This window comes from Acanthopagrus latus, chromosome 22 (assembly GCF_904848185.1).
Source record: "Acanthopagrus latus isolate v.2019 chromosome 22, fAcaLat1.1, whole genome shotgun sequence".
Lineage (NCBI taxonomy): Eukaryota > Metazoa > Chordata > Actinopteri > Spariformes > Sparidae > Acanthopagrus > Acanthopagrus latus.
Genome location: NC_051060.1, coordinates 11,855,404 through 11,878,603, shown reverse-complemented (window position 1 = coordinate 11,878,603; position 23,200 = coordinate 11,855,404). Strand labels below are relative to the sequence as shown.

Here is a 23,200-nt window from a genome sequence, read left to right as displayed (position 1 = left end):
TTTTTGTCAGACAGACCTTATCAGGCGTATTGTAGTCGTTTCTTTGAGCCTCTTTTATGTAGGAAGGATATCAAGGATATGCAGTTTTCCTCTTTAGCCTTGGTATCGGAAATGTAATGTAATAAGTTTGTGGATGCGATATCAATGGGCACATATTGTGCTTATCCATTTATTTCCAACACTGGGATCCAGAAAACACTGAAAATGATTTATAGCCAAAGGCTTGCTTTTGGTGTTTGGTTGTATTCTTCCTTCCATTCTAGTTTTGTAATGATATTGTGTACCCTAAATATAACTTTCTGCCACAGCAGCAATAATATTTCCCTATGAGTATCACCCCTTCATGTTGCATCATATTAAAAATGCCCTTGATGTGATGATGTTGTCTGTGATTGACTTACAATGAAGTGCTTTGTCTTTTTCATGTGAGCGCGCACACAGCTGGCTTGGAAAAACTCCCAGTCCACCGGAGCCAGCTTTCACATCCTGATTCATGACAGCAGCTTGCCAGGATCACAAATGTTACCGGGCAACCCAAAGATAGTCAAACAAAGTTGAACTTTGTGAACTTTCTGATACAGCCTCCAGGTAACCTGGAGCGTGCCCCCATGTGTGAAGTTGTGCACTCACCAACATCTCACCAAACGTTGTCCAGCTGTAGCATCACTTGCTTTGCCTTCAGCAGAGTATTTGGACTCTGTATGGAAATAGTCTCTGAAGCACACAGCTAACTATTATATGTAGACTGTGTTGCAGAGGTGACTCAGTTCTAAGGCAATTACACAAACAAGTTTTAAACTCTACCTTGTAACCTTTATTACATTTTGCCGATTTAATTTGTCTTTGTTTATTCCAACAAGTTTGAATGTTCCACCTCAAAACCAAACAGCCCATTTGGATTAATTAGGTCGACGAGACCTCTTCGCCAGACTGTGTACATGTGCTTGACTGTGCTTGATTTATATCTCCACTTCTCTCTTGTTAGCTCATGTTACAACCTTTTATGTCAGGAAAAATACACATTCATAGTTGTTACTGGTACTCAGTGTGAGATGCACTTCCTATCAGCTGTCAACCTGAGTGGAGGTCAAGTTGGCAAGGATACTCAAACACATCTGTGTGGGAGTGCATAGCCCTAAAAGGTGAACTGAAATTGAAATCATCATCCTCCGTGTCGTCGGTGTTTGCTTTTCTGTGCTTATTTGGCAAATGCTGTAATTACCAAAAAGAAAAAATATGACTTAATTTTTTTTTACTGGTGTTTATATATTTAAAGCCGCCCCTCCTTGATGTACTCTGTGGGCATGAATTTTAGGTTCTAGGCCCAACTTCCAGACAAAAATGGATGTTGGTATTTCCCAGCTGAAATATCCTCAACTTGTTCCAGGTGCATGACATCAAAAGTTAACGAAAAAGCTGTCTTGCTGTTAGCCACCGTTTCAACGTGTGCAGTCCATATATCTAATACATTTTTTAAAATAAAACAATGTGCACAATCATTTGAGTATTGCTGTAATTTGTAATGTTCAGAGCAGAAAATAAAAATTCAATGGGTGCACATTGTTTTTATGCTGCTGAATTTGCCATAGACAGGATGTTCGGTTGGACCCATGCTGCATCTGAGTCACATAATTCAAATAAAATGATCTAAACTTGTAAATACAAAACATTGTAAGAACAAGAAAACATTTGACAAAGATTCACTTTAACTGGAGCTGTGCTATAACCCAGCAGAACATTATTTGGAAAGAACCCCTTGGATTGAAAAACCCGCTTCTGTTAATCAAATGTGAACTCCATTCACTGGCAGCAGTGCCAGCAGGAGGGGGCTTTGATAGACCATCAAGGGAGAACAGAGGTTCACCGACACTTCGGCGAGAGACTAATAAGGTCTCAGGGTCGAGACGAGAACCGAGAGAACGTTCCCTCTTCAGACACTAAATGGGTTTATTGGCAGGTTGCTGTCATTCAGCAGGAGGGAGAGCGGTTTAAACACCCTGCTGGAGGGACACTGCAGTGTCACAGTCATTCACAATCTGATTTCTGGGTCCGGGTTCAGGAAAGCGTCCAATTGGGAGTCACTTTGGTAGTGTCTGGTGATAACAAGTGGTGCTGAAGCTCCTATCAGGAACAGACAGATTCACGCTTTAAGCACAAGTCCAAATGCAAACCCCTTTTCTGCTCAGATGGGAGACTGAATCCGAGCCACTGGCAGTACGGACCGTTGGCTCGAGGGTTTACACTTGTTGATGGCATGAAACAGAGAGGGAAAGACAGAGGAAACTGATCGTGCGAGGACAGAGAATATAAAAGATTGACAGAGAAAGAAAGAAGACCTGAATAAGGAGGAAATCTGTGGAAAAAAAACACTGTGCAAGCTTGTTTTTGTCATGTTATTCATAAATGCCTGATTTTAATTTCACACTGATGACAGATTGTTTTATTTTTTCATATCAGTGTGAAACTCCTGAAGCAACAAACCATTTGTTTGCTCAGATAACAAACTTTAGCACAATCCAAAATTTCAACTAAACCTAATATTCGATCAACCAGATGAATCATCATGGGGATGGGTGCCTTTAGGTGTTTGTTGTTTCATTGTTCTGGCTTAAAAGTGAAGCATGAAAGCTGATTTTATTTATTCTGGGATGCTTAACGTTTTAGAAAGTGCAGAAAACAAGTCCTAAAATAAAATCATGCAGATAAAAGTGTGTCAACAAGTCAATCGCTGTGACAAACTCTGCTGATTGAGATGTCATATAGTTGAACTCTTTGAGTTTGGATTGTTTTGACAAGCAACTATCTCTAGAAGAGATTTATATATGTATATATGCAATACAGATTCCCTTAAGTGACAGAACATATTTTGTTCTCCTGCACCACAATAATTTATCTTAAAAGTGAAGCGAAAGGCAACAAAGTCAAATGTAAGTTAAAATGTGTGGTGCTACTCCTCAGTTTAGTTAAAAGGCAGTTTTTTTCTCCACTGTCGCCGATGGAAATGTTTGGTCTCTGTAAATAAATTCATTTCACAGTATAGTCGGGACTTCCTGTTAGCCAGGGGGAAGAAGTGTGATGCGCTGGTCTAAGGAGATATGCTGCCATTGCTGTGGTAGAGGGATTTAAACTACATAAGCTAGTTTGGTACCTCGAGCGCTTGCAAGCACTTTGAACCATTGGTAGCAACTGTGGCTAAACACACAGAAAAGCACTTGAAGAAGAAACATGATGAGCTGAAAGTCAAACTAGCCAGGGCAGACAAGCTAACGTTAGTCCAGATAATAAATCATCCAGTGCATTCCTTTCTCAAGCGCTGAAATAGGAAATAAGGTCCAGTTGTTAAAGACTAGTGGACTTATCACTCGGAAATTCTATGTCCAATGAACGTCACACAACCTTGTTGAGAAGCTAACAGAGCTCATTGAGTCAATTCACTGGAAATCGCCTCCTTTATTTCACACAATTTTTTTTTTCTTAATCATTGCAGGTTACTTACCGGTAAATGGATGTTGGGATATCAGAAGCTTAATTATCTTAAATTGGCATCCGTGTTTGCTGCGTTACATGACTTCTAATTGTCAGGGCTAATTTATTGCTGCTCTTGCTTTACACCCATTTTTAAACCCATGCATTATCATTTGCATGGAAATAGAATAAATACTGTCTGTTTGGATTACTTTTAGTATTGAGAAGGCCCTTCGGTAACAACTCTTGAACATGTCCAATAAACAGCAGCAGTTCAGGGGTATTTGGTAACGATTACCCGCGGATCTCTCACAGAAATTCTATTCCACATACCTGCTTCCTTTCTTCACAGTTGAAAGGTATGTTTGATGTCTGCCTGTGTGCCTGACCTGAATTTGGCATTTGATGGCGCCCGACTGAGCTGTGGGAGAAGCAAGACAAAGAATCTTAAATAAACTGATGGACGAGAGACAGGGAGCGGGGGGGCGGATGTGACTGAATTGTTGATTTCTGAGCACATCACATGGCTAGATAGAGAGATGTAAAGGACAGAGGGAGAGGGGGCAATGCAAAGAGACATGCCAGTGTTGGAAACTCTTGCATCACAGCTGGAAGTCCATCACAACAACAGAGATGGGGCATTTTTTGAAATGAGCCCAAGGGAGGGCGTGGGAGGGGGCATGTCAGATGAGCATGATGAGTTGTAAGATGAGTCGAGGTCAAGTGGATGAGCATGACAGGAATGGGTAAGTCAGAAAAGTTGTGCTCGGCATCTTCAGAAGATCTTAAGTCAGCTTTTACATGAAAAACTGTGATTCCCCAAAAAAAAACAAAAAACAAAAAAAACATGCACTCTGAGAAAACTCTCCAAAACACCAGCAGCTCTCCTTTCCAAAGTGAATATCTTAATGCGAGTTCAGGTCAAACTGAAACCACACCGACTATTTTTTAAAGTGACTTCCGTGCAGCACTGCGGTCTTGTCATTACTGAACACCACCACTTATCCTAACTTAACGCCATGTCGAGCCTTGTCAAGCACCTCTAGTCTTCCTCTGAGTGTCTCTGGGGCTGTGATTGGAGTGCCAGGCCAGAGCCCAGCACAGCATAAGTGGCTATCTGGTGCTCCGTTTGGGAACACTTAAGCATCTCCCTCCGCTAATTACGTGGCTCTAATTAGCTTTCGGGTGGAATCCAGTAAATACCTAATTGTCTATTGACATTATGCAATGAGCTGCAACAAAACCCTCTATCTCAGTTACCGGATCGCCTCAACAGCAAAAAATACAGGCTGCTGTCGGTCTTTGGGGTTTGAATTGCTGCCTCAAACACAAGCACACACTGAAAAGAGAATACGAATATTCATATTCAGTATTCCAATCATGACTTTTCAAAGTCAGCAGAGATGTGAAAGACTCGAGTCTGTCAGAGTTATGCAGAAATATTGTCTTTTTTATGCCGTCTCTCTCTGTCTCTGTTTCTGTCTTTGTTCATCTATCAAATCCAAATTAAATGAGCTCTACTGAGGGAAAATACTCTTGTTTGAGCAGTGACAATAACAATATGAAGTTAATGAACGATACTGAATTGTCACAGGACGATGACACAGTGAGATGTAAAAATGTTTAACAAGGGGCTTCCAGCATGGAGATCAATGGATTAGAAGATGACTTTTGGAGCTCCTGCAATTATATAATGAAGATAAAATGTAACAGAAAAACGACTTTGGTGTAAGTTCCATCCAGTAAAACCAGCATCACTTAATTAACACAACCTGGTGATCTGTTCGAGCCTCGTGTGACTCCTCCTCCCGCCAAATGAAGGCTGGGATCCTCTCTTCCCTTCATAATGAGGCGGTGGTTATTTTCAAGACCGAGCTGTGAGAGGCACTGAACGAAACCGTATTACCCAACTGGATGTGGCTACAGGCGGTGCAATCAGAATTACTTGTCACTGTTGCAAAACATAAAGTCCAACCAACTCCTACACTGCAGCGGCTATGTCCACTCTGCTCAAGGAAGCAGTAAAGCTTAACAAAGAGACCCTTTTGGACTAAGCTATTGCCCAGTGAGACTCCTCACCTCATAATCACCTTACAACATTATACGGTGAGTCAGACCTTAAAAATACTTGCCAAGATGGGTCCTTTCTGTCTGAGCTCAGGCCACACAGAGCCTTCTCAAGAGACATCCAGCAACAATTGTGTCAGTTTTGTAAAATACGATTTGGAAGTCCATGTTACACATATCGGTGCAGAGAAGGAGGTTAAATCACCAGAGGACAGTCTGCATTCAATAGAAAACCAGGCAGGCAAGAGGACCGAGATTATATATATAATGCTGATGATGTACCTCTTCATTCAAGTGGATATTTGTTTAAAATGTTGTCATTAACTAGTCACGCCGATGGAAAGTCATTGTGACTACTTTCTTACATTTCTGGAGCTTCACAGCAAAACAGCTGAGGTAGATGGGGACTTGTTTAAAAATGTACAAACCAAAAGACAAAAAATATATATATTTACTGTATAAATCAGCTCCACGCAACTGGCTGGTGTAATCCAAGTCTCCAGAAATCCCAGATCCATTCGAAAAGTGGTTACTGAATCCCTTTGACACACGATCAAGCCTGCGCAGAGACTTCAGATGACTTTTAGCTTAGCACTTAAAGTGAAGAGTTCAGCTTAAATGGTTGCAAAGAACATGTTTTCAAATAACTTTTTTTCTCTTTTTTTGGATCACCACGACCAGCAAACCAGGAACCATCCCACATACTGGCTCATCAGCGAGGTTTGTCAGCCAGAATAGCAAAGGTATGGGGAGCCTCACTGAGAGCTTGAGTGTATTTGTTAATTTGAAAACAAGCTGAATCTCACCTGGAAGCCTACATGCATATCAATGATATGGTTAGACTGTGAAGTGCCCCAGGGTTTCTGACGTGTTTCACTCAGATTTAAACTCTCTCTCCGGATGGGATGTCATTTTAATTGGTAAGTCATTTGTCCTTTTGTCAGACTATGACAAATAATTGTATCGCTGCCTCAATTGATGACATTGTTGTTGTTAAATAGAACAGCACAGACCCTGTATCCTGCTCACTGCCTTGGGAATCACTAAAAGGCTACCTCAAACTATCTCGTACTCTGCACATTTGAGTAAAACCCATAACATTAGTAAAATGGATGAACAACTTGCCATTTGCCCCATCCCCACTATACACAAACGTCCCGTTGATTTGCAGGCTGAATTAGATCATATCATATCCACTGATGCAGAGCGTCTGCTTTTGCATTCACACTCTCCACATTGCAAGCATGGCGAGAATGCAGTACGTCACCAGGCAGCCTCACATGTGAATACAATAGCATAGATGTTAAATTGTCTTTGTTTCATAAAAAAGCAACGAAACACAGATAGCAGCTCTTTGTTTGACAAATAAATATAAAATATGTATGAAAAATAGATAAAATAGTATCCCTCGGATAAAAGATTCATACAGTCACCTCCATTAACTGTGTATTTTACTTATTTCATTCTTCTGAACTAAGTATGAATCAAGATCTGATGCCACAAAAATGTGTTCTTTCTTACATGGTTTCGATTTCCCTTTGATGAATGTCGATAAAAAGGAATTTCATACAGAACTTCATTCACCATTGACTGGAGAGGAAATCAGCCTTGCTTTGAAAAGGTTCCAAAAATAATAAAACTCTAGCCCTGTCAGGGTCCATTTGAATTTTTCTTTTGAAAAGATTTCAGGCTAAACCAGCCCCACTTTTACATTCTGTATATATGGAATATCTGCAGCTCTCACTCTCGACTCCCTCCTTGCTACTTTAAGAAAAGCTTCTCTGAGTCTTCTAGAAAAAAAGACAAAGACCCAAATCTCTGCGGCACTTACAGACCTCTCTCCTGTAGGGGTCAAAATGTGGATACACTATTGTTTCAGATGAACAAAACAGATTTAGAAAAGTTTGTCAGTTGTGTTTTGATGTCCATATTCTCTTTTACAGTTTATCTCTTAATCTACTCAGACTACCACATCAATTCTCAAAGTAGTGACCTTGTTCAACACCAAAAAAGCATCCAACAGGGTTGAATTAGATGACTAGCTCAATATTCTTACTGTGAGTTTGTGCTGATAAATGGATTTATTTAATGGATACGCCTCCTTTAAACATTGCTACAAGCTAGTATTCTACCATTGGCTTTCAGTCTAGCTTTGTCTCATGGCACCTGACAGGGATGTCCTTTATTCCAACAGAGCCCATGTAAATCTACACTAAGATTGTAGTATACACTGACGATTGACTGTTGTGTTTCTCTAATCCAAACCATTCTGTACCAGCAATTCTGTCCATCCCTCAGGTATTCTGCACATTCTCAGATTATGACGTAACAACTGACTGCTTTCCTATCAATGCTCCAGAATGACAACTTAAACAGTCTCGTATCCCTTTAATGTTGGGTAACTTTGTAGATGTTGAGACGGACCACTTCAACATTTTGAATAGAAAAGTCCGTAATGCCAGAGATGGCGAATGATATCAGCCAATCATGATGTTGCATCAATGGGAGCGCACAGTTGAGATCCACAACCGTTTCAACCAATTCAGTACAACTGCCGATGGACTTCTTAGAAGTGCGGAAGAGGAGGATGTCACGGCAATGTACAGAATTGGCATTGTTCAAACATTAGACATTGATCTCAATTTTGTTCAAGCGCTCTGTTGGGCGGTGCTGACAACTTCATGTCACAGCACTCTGTATTGAACCGTCGAAGAAGTTGATGTTGTTAAACTATGTACATGCCCAGTAGAAACGTAACCTGGGGGAAAGGCATCTTAAACCTAAATTTGAGCAAAGTCACCTTTTAGTTTTTTGTTTTTATGTCCTTTTTGTCCAATTTTCCATTCACTTAATTAGAAGCCTGCTCTGTTTAGCCCAAAGTAACTGCCCCGGGGGGCGTTGCCAGGATGGTTGCAGAGTGACAAGCCTTGCCTAAAAGGACTTTGGTCTATCTCTGTTGTTGATTAGAAGAACTAACACCGTTAAAATTAACATGTTTCTGTTTTGCTTTTTGCCAATTTCCTCCCCATGTTCCTGCTGAAACAACTGATCAAGCAATCTCCAGCTTTTTATGGAGTGAAGAGACACAATGCAAATTTAATCGAGGATGGTTTTTGCCAAACACACATCCGCAAAATGTTGTTTTGGTTTTAAGTGACCAATCCACAGTGGTGCAATTTTGAGGCAAATGTATGTGTTTCATCTTCCTTAATAGCTCTACTTACCTCCTCTTCTCCAGCCGACGCCTCCGGCTACCAAATGGTAATTTCCACTCTTAAAATCTGGTATCAATTCAGGAAGCGTTTTAAATTCATTTCAGTATCTTTTACTGGGGACTCATTCATTTTAACCCAGGCTTACAGACTCCGACGTTTATGTGTGGCACGACAGAAGCCTGTAGGGATGGGACTATTTGTAGCTTTGACGATGCATCAAGCAGATCTCACTCTTATCTTTTGATATTTTCATATTAGACACTGCATTCAGTCTTTATTTCCTAATTTTCCTTCATAACCTCTGGGTCAACTGTGGGATGATTTTCTCTGTTCTGACCAACTTAAAAATTAGAAGGTTTATTACAAACTCCTGTCCTATAGGAGTTCACAATCTACCAATGCGGATGCTGCCTAGGAGTGGGAACTGGAGTTGAACCTGGGTTGAACCTGGTCTCACACTCATGCAAGTTCAAAGCGCTGCTAAGGATTCCTCCAGAAATCCCAGACAGCTGTGACAAATGTCACACCTCATTCTGCAGTCTGACCCATATGTTCCGTTCTTGTCCATGACTATTTTGTGTTTGGCAGAACTACTTGTATACCATGTCAAAAATACTCTTGATGACAATAAACGTCTCTCCCCATATATTGTGGATTTTGGAAGACTTGAATCACTTGACCTGCAAGGAGTTGGATATCCCAGCTTTCCCCTCCTCGCTGGCACGACGCCATCTTCTTCTTTGGCTAAAGCCCCTCTCAGCACTCAGTGGCTCACTGATATCATGTCTTCTTCTAAAGCTTCCGAAGATTAAATATTCAGTGAGAGCTAATTCTGATAACTTCAATAATAACTGGCAATCTTTCTAAATGTTTCTTCAACTCTCCTCCATGTCTCTTCACACGACACGCTCCCCTCTTTTTCTTCCCCATTGGCTTTATTTTGCATTTGTGGCCTTGAATTTTTTGCTCCATTGAGATACACATTCATTTGATTGTTATGTTTCTATGTTGTAACTGTGACTTTCCCCTCTCATTCACCATATTTCTGAATAATTTTAAAATGTTTTTTTAAAAAAATCAAGAGCAACAAGAATAAAACAGTCAATCATTCTGCGAGACAGAATCCCACGAGCAATTCCAAGATTCTCAAAAACTCTGTACAGACAGGACGTTATATACCGTATAGATGTAAGCGTCTGCAGATCCTGCTTTGCGAGCTCTGGGACTAAGCAGACATTCAGTGCCTGTGTGGGTGTATGCTTGCATTTATTCTCAAGGTTCTGAATGAAATAAGAATTAACACAACGACGGCAACAATTGATGCATGTTATTTATGCTTTTAATCCAGCCCCTCTGCTTTGCAGGTGGAACATTTGAAGCATCTGCAGTGGCAGCCCAGTGAATGGTTGGCTATTCAAGGAAATTCGCCAAACATAGTTATTTCAGTCCTCTTTTGATGTTGAAAACAAACTGAGGACATAGCAGATCCATCAGCATGGTTTTGATGCAATACTTTACACAGCTTTTAGCGTGCTTATGAAAACAACAACTGCTGCTGCATTTGAGAGCTTTTCCCTGTTGTCTTTATTTTGGTTATGTAGAGAAATGGGAAAATGCTGTAAATTCAGAGTTTGTTCAGACACCATCAGTGAATACTTAATCTGTTCAGACAGATTCCCTCAATGCTGTATTATCAGGCCAGTAATCAGGAGCATTGTGTTTGTGTCATATCGGTCTCCTTTGAAATTAATCTAAAACTTTGCGTCTATTGACTGGGACGTGTGAATAAAACATGTTTTTTTCTGACTTGGGTGAACTACTGGTAGTACTGAGGAAAGCTGGGCTAATAGCTTCTGATGATGATGAAATGTTACTGAAATATTAAAGCACATTTTCTGATGGCATGCTTGCTAGTCTGATTATTGCTGATGCAGGATGCCATGGGAATGTCTTTTTCAACACAGTTGTTGTCTGCAAAAATTGTTTCTGGTCTCAAGATGCTGTTGTTTTTTTTCTGTTTCCCTTATCGCAATAACACAAGAAGGGTTTTAAATCAAGTTCAGTGTGAGCAGCGGAGGAGCAGGCATGGGTGATAATGTGCTGAGTCAACGGTTAGTTGACAAGCGCTAACATTGGCACACTTTTTTTGTTTTCCTACCAACAGTCCTGACAAGCAGGCCCTCTGTCTTGAGGGACAGCTCCGTCAGAATCTGACCAAACTTTACTTATAACACTCATACCGTAGCTGAATAGCTCCTGAAAATACTCTTCAGTGCTGCAATTATCATTTGTTAATTTCTGAAATTCCAGTCCATCACCTGGAGAAAGACCTAAAGATTTACAAACAGCCTCAGTTGTAGCTACATTGCTCGATGTTAATTACCAATGTTGGCATGCTAAAACACAACAATAACGTCATGACAGCATTGATGATGTTTAGACTATACTGAGAACTGGTACCATACATAGTGTTGGTGGATATCTGTTAATATTCTTGATGTTAGCCTGTTGGACAAGCTAACACTGATGTTAGCCTGTTGTACAAGCTATCACTGATGTTAGCCTGTTGTACAAGCTATCACTGATGTTAGCCTGTTGTACAAGCTATCACTGATGTTAGCCTGTTGTACAAGCTATCACTGATGTTAGCCTATTGAAGTTAACACTGACATTAGCCTATTGGAGAAGCTAACTGTGATGTTAGCCTGTTGGGGAAGCTATCTCTAATGTAAGCCTATTGGAGAAGCTAACACTGATGTTAGCCTGTTGGCCCTGCTGGAAAAACCAGCATAGACCAGCACCAAAATCAGTACCAAAACATAACATAGGCTGGTCTTGCTGGTGACCAGTCACTAGCACATATCGATGTTAGTCTATGAGAAAGTAACACTTATGTTAGCCTGATGGAACAGCTAACACTGTTGCTAGTCTGTTAGCTTAACACTTCCTGGACCATGTTACTTATGGGCATACCATATCGTCTCCTCCACTGACAAAATTCTTTGACTCGCTAAGCTACAATTTAAGGCCTGTCTTCTCCTGTCCATTATAGCAAGTTAGCCAGTCAGAGAAAATTAAAGTGAGACAGCTGTTGTCATGGATACAGGCAGTCACGTGCACATTCTAAACACAGATACAGACACGAGAGAACGAGTGACGAACACAGGATCAGAAACAGGATGATGATATGCTGAAATAGTTTCTGTGAGAGAAATCCAGGATTTTTCCTATGTTTGAAACCTGAACACACTGCCACAGACATTTATTAAATATTCATGCCCACAACACAAAAGAAAACCTTGTTTTACAGGTGTCTGTGTTCACCACGCCTTGACCAATTATTGTCACCGTCACTGCTGAAGATCAAAAACAACATTTTGGACCTCGGCTTTAAACCATGTAATTGTTTTTTTGACAGTGAGCAGCATAGCTGCAGTCTCACACAGCAGCTTGTGTGGCTTTTAGCCCGCTGAAATTGATTTTGATATTCTGAAACAATGTTACACTAATTAATTACCATAAGCCAGACCTTTTTTCTTTACAAGCTGATACTGTTCTCAAAATGCAATGTAGTTCAAGAAAACTTTTGCTTTCATAGTAAATGAGCATTACCAAAAAGTAGAGACGGTCGGACTCATTAAAATTCACAAAGTGTTCGCTCACAAAATGGTTAATGTGCCTTGGAATATTCATGAAACCATACTTACAGATCAAATGTGGAAAAAGTGAAAATATATATCACATCATGTCTTGCAAATTAAAGAGAGAGTGAATTGCTTTACATATTAATAAGATCACCTTATGTGATTTTATACTCCTTTATTCATCCTTCTCTCTCTTCATTGACGTTGTTTTAATGACTGAGGGTCAGCCATGATGTGTTTTGAGTTGCAGTGGATTTCTGAGAGCCCAGGAATTTAAGAGAAAGCATTCAGATATGCAGAAGACATACAAAAAATCTTAACTTAAAAAAGGTTTACACTACTTTGATAATGATAATAATATCTTGGTTTCGTACAGCGCCTTTCAAGAGACCCAAGGACACTTTGCATTAGGGAGGGCACAGAAAAAATTATTACTTCATGAACCTAGCAAGGTTTTGGTTTTACAATTTAAAAACATTGAAGACCTGGACAGTGTAGCCAGTATTGAATACAAGAGAATGGTTAACTTTATGATGTTCAACGGTAAGGTCATTATTCACATTACTGAGTACGGTCATGATTTGGGGGTTTAGGCGTATATTGATCACATTTTTCTTACTAACAAACAATGCAAATAAAAACATTTTTTTTAATTGTTGTGTGATAGGGTTCAGTCCATATTAGGGTTTCTCTGCTCGTGTTTTCTCAAAGCACTTCTCAGCCACCTTGCATTCCCACCTAAGAGTTGACGGTAGATTGTTTGTAGTGGTGGAAGCTTTCAGCACATCGCCTCTGAAGTCCAACCTTGAGAGCTTGGAGAAAGAGGGCGGTTGAATGGGGTGAGCAGAGAGGAGGCGTCCAAAAAGCAGTGCACCTAGATTAAACGTGTTGTACTGGACTGAATTTTAATGTAAGACCATGTTTGTGGACAAAGTAGTACCGCACAGTGGAATAGAAACACGTTAAAAAAATACCAACAACCATGTGACTGGGTGCAGCCAGTGCTTGAAAAGGTGACTGTGTATGTAAATAGGTATGGTGAGGTGTGGGACTGGCCTGAGGTAGATTCTAATATCCCTCTGACAATCACAGTAAAAAAAAAAAAAAAAAAATGACATTGCATTGCTGGCAAACAAGGACACCTTAGGCAGCTCTGCACAATGTTGTGAATTCTTAAAATCCATTTCACTTATCGTTATTAATTAAGTCAGGTGCAAATTATCTGCGAGGCTCCTGCGAGTCTCAAAGGAGGTGTCAGCACACAGCTTGAAAAGTAGATACTCTTCACATGAATCCTGAACTGATACCCACAGGAGGTTTTTCCCTTTAACGGAACAGATGACTTTCAAATGATTTTGAACAACTTTGTGTCTCTAAAGGACTTGAAGTCAAACTTCTGTGATAAATCTTTTATGTTCTGCTGTTAGACAATCATCCATTGGTATTCCTTAGTCTACTGTATGAATGTAGAAAGGGTAAAAAATGGGCTTATATACTTCTTCTAGTGAGCATATTCAGCCAAGGTAATTCATTGTAGGCTACAACTGACTGCAGTAAGTTTGAGCCTAATTGCGCAGCATCAGAGAGAATGTATTCAACATTATAGTGCTCGGCTGTAGTTTAAGTGGGAACCTTGGAATTGTTCCCACTTCTTAAAGTTTTCTTAAAGTTGGTCCTGCTAACAGCTACTACACAACAAGTAGTTCTGTCCAAGCAATCGGAATCTCAAATCAGCATGACAGCACACAAACGTCCATCACTGAAAATGTTTACACCGCTGTTTCCATGGCAACATTGTCAATATTGTGGCTGGCAATGTAGCACTTTTTTCATTCAAGGGAAAGGCTTGCAGTCCCCCCCCCCCCAAAGACAACTTTTACATGTTTACCACATTACAGATGAATTATTTAGACCTCTAAAACCAAACAACTCGCATGCATCACAGTGAAAACATGCTTAGCCTCTTTGATATAAATCACACAGCCGTAAAATGGCTGTCAACCACTCCTCATTTGATTTAATGTAATTTCAAGGGAAAGTTGGCTATAGGCACATTGAGATAGTATTGCATGATTACATTTGGCAGACGCTTTTGGTCAACACGACTAACAGTAATTCATACACTGATGGCAGTGGGCTGCTTGCAAGGTGCCGACCAGCACTTCAGGAGCAGTTTGGGGTTCAGTGTCTTGCCCAGGGACACTTCAACATGCAAGACCAGGGGAATCGAACCAGCGAGGTTCCGATAAGACGCTGGCTCTACCCCGAGACACATCCATCAGGGAGTCATGGTCTTGGTTGGTTGCTTGGTTGGTTGGTTGGTTGGTTGGTAAACAGGAAAAACACAAAAGCGACTGATTGGATTTCCTTGAAATTTTTACAGAGGATGGTTCTCAGCCCAGAATACATCCCATTAATGTTGTAAGTAAGACATATGGCACATTGATGTTGATGAAAAATACAATTATTATGAATTTGATTATAATTACATAATGAATTAAGTTTCAGAGATGACTACTGGGCCTTGGTGGAGGTATGTGCTCTACTGAGTGACATTTTAGTTTAATAGAGAGTACAAGAGCCTTGTTTTCAATATATCATCTGACTGCTGTATAAATGTTGCAAATGTAGAATTTTCAACCTTAATCATGAACCTTCCTGATCACACGCTGCTGAAGTAAACACTTTACTGCTATTCAGAGACTGCCGCATCTCCATTAATATGCAAAATCTGGTATTCGGTGATAAAAGCAGTTGTCTGTGACAAACTCAGTTTTCACTTGTAAGATCACTGATGTCGGAAATCATTTCTTGAAAATCACAAAATGATTATTTTATCCACCCTCCCATCTGCCTCTCCCTCTTGTATATTGCATCAAAGATTATTTAAATGAGAAGATGTAAATCTGGGAGTTCAGAGGCTCGTATACTGTACCACTAATTAGCACGTTTGCAATTATATAAGCTAATGTGACAAAGGATCGTACTGCGGTAAACACATACGCTGTTCTCCAGGACTACTTTACATTTCACTCCTGTTACCTAAGCCTCTGAGGAGACCCGAGTGTTTTCATGCTGTTCACAAGGCAGGTACAAAAGAAAATTTGCTTTTCATTTTACCTCGAACCCCATTCTAATTCGTCCCGCGCTGTCAGCGGCTTCCCAGGATTCAAATTATTCACCATGGCAAAAAAAACCTAAATGCGAGTATTGTCTTTAGGATTATGTTGACATTTCTATTAAAGTCTTCTAGTTTGCCGAAGAACACTGAAAGATAAAAGAAAGTACAACTTTACTTGTGGCTTTGCATGTGTTTGAGTGACAACAGGGTGACATGTGAGGCGTTTCCATGTTGAGTGGAGAGCTGCTTTTGACAGCGGCGTTATTATTTCATTGGTGTGCTAATGAAACTGACTGCAGTTTTTTTTTTCATCAGAGCTCAAAAGCATCCTTCATGGTTGGCGTGTGTGTGTGTGTGTGAGCAGGCATGTTTGTGTGGATACATTTATGAATGTCCGTGTGCGCGTGAGTGTGGGTGCGTATGGGTTTGCCGACGTCTCTCGGGGCCAAAACAACACTTCTACTGAAATACAAACACAGCAGCTCTGTGGAGCCCAGAAGAGAATAACGTTGCTGCAGGTGCTTTTTCAAGGTGTTGGGCTCGGTGGGAGCACTTCTGTCTGTCTGTGCATGCATGTTTATGTGTGTGTGCAGGTAGAAGTTTTCCACTGTGTTGATATATGCAAAAGACAGCTTTATCCCAGTTAAAGGAGAAAAATGCTCATTTTCAAGTTCATAATTCTAGAATACTTTAAAGGGACACTATGCAGTTCGCAGCATTTAAAAAGTAAAAATGAAATGACTAGATGAATAAGCTGTTCTCAGTTTATTGAGTCATGAGTATGTTGAGGCATTAAAATAAAAAGTCAATGAAGAGCTTCCCCAAAACTACATAGTGTACCTAAAATGCTCACAAAACACCAATTTTCTTTTACAGTCCAGTTCTAGCTCCTGTCCCTTCAAACCCCTCCCCTTACTCTGATTGGTCAGCTTGCACAAGCCTGAGTCAGCATGGCAACACAGCGGCTTTGCTAAATTAATTTTAACATGCAAAACTAGCTGCTGAGCATAAATTGGGCAAATGTGTGACATAGTGACATAGTGTGACATCACAAAGTCACGGAATTAAAGGTAGGACTCCTGTGGGAGAGAGGAGCCTCCACTGTTTTTTCACTTTCCAGATCTTTTCCATGAACCTATACAAAACACTTATGGACCGGAACAAAGACAATAAAGCATTATAATTCTCCTTTAAATTATTTTAGCTTTTCCTCTGTGTGTGTGTGTGTGTGTGTGTGTGTGTGTGTGTGTGTGTGTGTGTGTGTGTGTGTGTGTGTGTGTGTGTGTGTGTGTGTGTGTGTAGAAGCCGCAGGTGTTTCGTCCTAGTTTGTCAGGCTGTGCAGATGTCACCCACCCTCAGGCGCAATCCACTGGTCATTCTGCACTCCTAAGAACTGACAGACCTCCTTTGATATCAAGATCCGACTCCTTAGCACAGAGCAGCACCACACGGGTGGGGGGTGAGAGGTATTAAGTTCAGAGATTTGCCCTGGAGCCTTATCTTTTTCCACCGGAGAACGCACACTTCGAAAAGGCTCGCATGAACACACATATGCGTGAGCCGGGGAGCCACAGTTCAAACTATGGTAATAATTCAAAGTAATTACCAGTGAGAGGTGTCTGAAAACTCCCTTCAAAGCAGCTTTTTCTGCCAAACACCAACTCACAGACATAATTACTGTGAGCACTCAAGGTACATTAACACTGGCGGACTGAAAAGATTCACACATGCACACACGCAAACACACACACACACATAAACACATACACACACGTTTGCTGTGAATATGTCTCTAAAAATTACATTTGTATAGGAGAATAAGCATAAGCATTTATCTTTAAGACAGAGACACAAAGTAAACGGTTGAGTAATGCTCCGATAGCGGCAGCAGGTATGGCAGCTGCATGTCAAAGGGGTTGCCATGGTGACCGAGCACAGTCGGCTCAGCCATCCCCTCCCTCTCTCCCTCTCTCCCTCTCCGAGCCTTTCTCTCACTTTATCTCTTTCACTGACTTTTTTTTTTTTCCCCTGCAGCTCCTAGTTATTTTGTCTCATTCCAGAGGACGGCTTTATCTCTCCGCGGTGGCCTTGTGTGTGGACGTAGCTCACAAAAGCATCGGAGAGGGAACATTCTTAGACCATAAAAGAGCATCCTGACGTTCGTCTTTAATCTGTAGCAACCAGAGATTTCTGTCTCAGTCCTAGTGAGAGGCAGCGTCGCTGGCTCTGGCATCATGCCTTCACGTCTTGATGGGCTTTTCTTTTTTTTTTTTCTCCCTCACAGCACCATAATTGGGGGAGGAAAAAGACCAGAGTGAGCCCAGAGCAGATAATCACATCCTGACAAGAGAAATTATCATGTGGGGTAGCGGAGCAGGGCAGTTGCGTGTCTCAGACACAAATGTCACACTGCTTTCTGCTCCCCTGCCTTACATGCCGAGGTCATGAGCCTCTGTGTTAATTGCTTTGCCATGGACTTTGTGACTCTCACATGGTGCAGGACCCTCTTTAAAACCCTCTTGAGATCCAGCACAGCCTCTATATCCTCAGAGAGTTTTGCAAAGCCCCCCTGGTATGCGGGCTAAACCAACTCCCTGATTCTGAGCTGGCATTAATGCTGCATTTAAGCAAAGGCTTCCTTTCCTTCACTGTATTCACAGGGCTGTCATTAACGCCGTCTACCATGGACTTTAACCCGCTCCTTAACACAGTCGATTAGTGCAGAGGAGCGAGGGACAGGCTGGGACAGTGGCGGAGCATAATGGTTAAATGTCAGCCATACTCCGTCTGCAGTGTGAGCCCGTAATGAGAGCGAGGGAGCTCCGAAAATAGGAGCTATTGCTTGTAATGGGAGTCTCACGCAATGACTCAATGGGTTCTTTGTCTTGCTGAGCTCCCATACAGGAACACGGCGGCACACACAAACACACACAATCACACTGGCACGCTGACGTTTAGATAGACATACAAACACACACACACAGACTCACACTCACACGGGCACTTGCAAATCTTTCATTTCTTTCACACTGAGCGCCGGAGTGCACACGCAGTGACTCAGAGAAAGAAAATGACACACGGAGTCATTTCGCGAGCACACGCAGAAAAACATACCACACAATACACATACTTTGAGCGTACGAGCCACAATATGCACAACAGCAAATTAACCCAGCTCACATAATCTCTCCAATTTCTTTCCTGTTGTAAAGAGGAAAGCTCTCTCTTATTTACCAATGAGGCCGTGGCTTACAGAGGACGGTGTGGGAGAACAGAAAGGTACTTTGGGGAGAGAATTTATGGCGCATCAAGCCCGGATTTGCTGTCACTCCCTTGCTGCTAGTGTCTACAGTCAGCACAGCGTGTACCAAAACAGTCCTCTGCGCCTCCGAGACACAATTTGCGCCTTGAGGACCCACTACATAAAATGTTTGGAAATGTGATATGATGTTTCGGAGCACCAACAAAATCAGTCCTTTGAAAAGCCGCTCCAGAGGATTAATGTAAGATCTACCATCAGACTAAGGCCTCATGGCGGGAAAACAGTCTTTTTTAGCATTGTCGGCCCCTGAGAGAATCAGAACCTCTTTCCCCACATGGATTACTAAAGAGTAATATTTGGTACATGTTTTTTCTGTTTTGAATGGTTTATAATCTTACCTTTAGATCACTTTTCTTCATTGACTGTTGTTTTTGTTCTCAAACTAACCAAACAAGCTTTTGTTTTCATGACTGGATGAAATAAACAAACAAACTGACCGTACACAGTTTCACACCGTTACTCCTTGTTTATGTTTGGCGGACCCTGCCACCTTTCCAGCTTCAAACAGTGTTTTGAGGACTTTATTGTCCTCCGAGAACAGCTTGTTTATTCAGTTGTGGAAAAAAAACAAACTTTCTGTCTGTGTCATTACCTCATTAATATTGTAATTCAGACTGAAATTTCCTCTCCAAAACTTCACAGTGCCCCTTTAAGAAAAATACTCTGAAATGTAAAACTCAATGGTTACCCAGTTTGATCGTCTACAAACACAAAAGAGAAAAGAGAAATGGATTCACATAGATTTACGAAAAAGATTATTTTCCATCAGCACGTTTCTGTTGCACTTGAGGTTGATTTCAAGGATGACTTCATCGCTCTGTCAAAGTACTCAACATGAAGAATATCTCCAACAGCAATGCCAACACTTCAGAAACAAAGCTTGGGAAACTTTTCACCAATCGACACTGGGTATGATTTATTTGATACTGAGCTCTCAATAATGCCGCTGAGGTGAGCGCAGCGGTGATTCAATCAAACAAAAAGACTCTTTGGCTTCTTCTCAGCCGATCCCGTCTGAAAGGCTTACTAATGCTACTGACTAGACTACTGTACAGTGAGCTAGGCATTAGCTTGTTTTTCCTGCTGGAGTCTGTGCCTGAGGGAAGTGGGGCTCATCGCCAGCAGGCACAATTAGGATTTGTTTGTTTTATTTGTGGGACAGGAGCATTATGGAGATGCCAATCTGTTTCCATGTTTAATGCGCCGAGTTCCAAGCTCCGCTCCTTCCAGTGAAAGTTGTTCACTTGCTGCTGCGTGCTACACGCCAAGAAAGTTTAAGGCCTCTGTGTTTTGGGGCTTAAAGCAAATCCGCATTGGTATCCCACACAAAATAATATTCTGATAAGGCTTTAAGTCTTTTCTTGGACCTAATGGCTTAACGTCTGACAAGAGTCATTTCCCGGTGTTTATAATGTTAGAATTTCTGCATTGTTTCACAGCTCCAATAGCCAAAACATCATTTTTGTTTGTGTAATTTAATATAGCTGAGGCCCCTTGAGTGTGCGCTGTGTTGTGTTGGGTGGACGAGTGATGATTGCATCTGTGTCTATGCTGCTGCAGTTAATGTCTCATTAAAGTTAGTTAAAGGGATAGTTCGAATCTTCTAATGTGTGGCTGTCTAATCCCTCGTCGGTGCGTTACCTGCAGTAGATGACCATCAGCTCTCTCTGTGGAGAATCAGCAAGTAGCACTGGCAGGGAAGTAGAGCGTTGCACTGCTAAAAGGGACTGACAGTGAAACACATTTTAGCCATTTAAAAGAAGGCATACCTAAAAGAAAATATATCTGTTCTGAAGGGATGTTGTGCGGTTGAGGGAATGTGGTCCCATCGGAAACTGTCTGACAGCAACGTACAGTGCCAGAAATCTCCAAAACATAGTGTACGCTTAAACAGATGTATACATTTTTCAGCGCGCCTACTTTTTAATTGGCCAAAATATGTTCTGCTGTCGGTGCAGTTTAACACTCTGCTACCCTGTCAGTGCTACTCGCTGCCTCTCCATGCAAGGGGAGAGCTGACGGTCATCGACTGCCAGTAACACACTGACGAGAGATAAGTACCTCATAAAACCCCACATCAAAAGACACCAACTATGCCTTTAAATTGGCAATAGACAGCTTTCATGGAGTAGATGTTGATTGCAAGCTGTAATGGAGATGACACCATTAGACGACACCACTGGAAAGCCTTGTTTTCACTCGGCTACTCTGTCCGTCTCTGTGTAAATAATTTGCTGAAACGAGGGCTCAATTTGTGGTTACAGCCCTGCCTGCTTTCTTCTCTCCATTATAGATTTGATGAATTACTCAAGCTATGTTTTTACTCCTCAATACTTCAGTGAATATGCTTCATTCTTCTCTCTTATTTCCAGAGTAGTGTAAATAGTTTCTTCACAAATTGGTTAAAAAAAAAAAAAATGCAGTGTGTCGTGTGCTGTTGGTAGTTGCTGGGCTCTGAGGAAAAAAGAGAAAGCGATCCAGTTGTCTTTGTGACAGCTGCACCAACTATAATACCGTGGGTGGATGTTGAGAAGTCCTCTCTCAAAGTGAAAAGAGACAACGTTTTTTGTTAAAACTTATAATTATGAAGTAAATATCATTGCACAGTGTAACGGCTGGAAAAATAGAAAAGACGCCATCTGCGTTTAGATGGGTTTCCCATTAGCGGGCAGGATTTCTGAGACAGGAAGAGGGTTTGTTCGCTCCAGTTGCTACCGGTAGCTAGCTCCAGGTAACTGGAACTAGAAAGTCAAAGGAAAGGCAAAGGAAATAGAATCCCCTTGAAAGATGAGGCATGGAAGGCGAAGAGGGAGATTGTGACAGAAATCGAGGTAAAACAAGAGTCAACAGACGGGCATTCACACAGTGGAGAGAGAGCTCCAGTGTTTAAGTCTGTTGCCCCATCAACATGTGTTCCCCCTCATCGACAGGACTGGAGACGGTTCAAAACTGGTATATTTTCTACTACTGGATCAAACTAATATTCTTACTGTTGTTTCTTGCCCTGGGGAGTAGCCAGGATGCTAGCAACAGCCGTGTTGCCAAGAGAATAAAGGTTTGGTTCTGGCTGTCAGTGTTAGCAACCTGGTTGTCTTTGAAACAGTGCAAACAAACAGCATGCATTACATCCACTTGTTAAAGCCACAAGGCTAGCATGTTCATACAGAGGATGTGCAACAACAAACGTCTGACTCAGGATGTTTGAGGAGCTGGGGCGGAAAGAAAGGTGGAAAGGGCCTTACAAGGGACCCACAGATGGCAATTTATCACCTTTTGTCCAACAGAAGGACACCCTAGATGTTACTTTATTGCATTATGTCCACTGGAAGGGCACCCTGAAGGGCACTTGCCATCCACCAGTGGTCTGGCATAGTCTCATCTCTGGCATCTGACAAAGTTACACAACTACCAGTGGCAACTGAAGACAGATAGAGTAGAGCTAAGAAAGCTATAATACATGATGTGATGCGCATTGGAAGCCCACAAAATACAGACCCTGTTACATGTGAGAAGATGTCTTTAAGGGCCAAAGCACGTCACCAGCAGCTCTGACTGTCACGAGTGCTGTACCTGGAGGCTTGGCTGAGGCTGCTAGCCCGTGGACAGAGCACAACTTCCTGCCTCCCTTCCACCACCTGGAAAACCTCCAGCCCAGCATGCTTGTCCAGGGGAAAGCATTCACACAAGAGGAGCAATTTGCCAAATTCATTGTTCAGCCTTGGGCAGCCATGACAGGTAAGCAGGACAATGACGAAGACAGAGAAAAAGGGGAAGGGGTTGCAGCGGGTAACGTATCAATTACGTTACCAATTTTACAAGAAACTAATGGAGGTGATTTCCATGGAGATGAGCAGATTTCTTGGCCACAGCCCCCCGCTCGCCGCCCTTTATACTCAACGGGGCATTTTTCTGAGGATCAGCCAACCCACCTGCTTGGGTAGCTGCCATGCTGGGAGAACATGCGGCGGCAAGTTCCTCTCTCCTGGGGGTCTCGACATCAGTCGAAGTCCCACACTGAGACCTCCTCGGGTTCTTCCCACTCTTCTCCGAGCCATCCGGCCGTGTTACACCCGACATCGGATCTATCAAGTCGCTCACATGTTATTCCCAGTTTGGCACGGGTGTCTTATTTGTGTCATTTTGTCAGCTGTCATGGGTAAAAAGGGTTAACATCTATCCATTAAACTTCAGTAAATCTTTCCTCCAGACTTCTGGGCCTATTTCCTGTGTGAGACTGTGTGCTGCTGCTACTTTAAGCGGGCTTTGATTGTCAGATGGGCTGATAACCTCTCTGCCTCTCTTCTCAGCATCTGTCAATCACTGTTGAGCCTGTGAGCCACAAGAAGCTACACAGCCAGAAGGGATG

General features: G+C 41.8%; 1 long non-coding RNA gene across 2 annotated transcripts in view; it reads right to left on the bottom strand.

Moving 5' to 3' along the window:
- Positions 1-23,200, bottom strand: part of LOC119013036 — a 122,887-nt gene that overhangs the window by 10,391 nt on the left and 89,296 nt on the right. For both annotated transcript variants that reach the window (XR_005072667.1, XR_005072666.1), the window contains exon 4: positions 3,799-3,886. This is a non-coding gene — a long non-coding RNA (uncharacterized LOC119013036). The remainder of the gene's footprint in view (positions 1-3,798; positions 3,887-23,200) is intronic.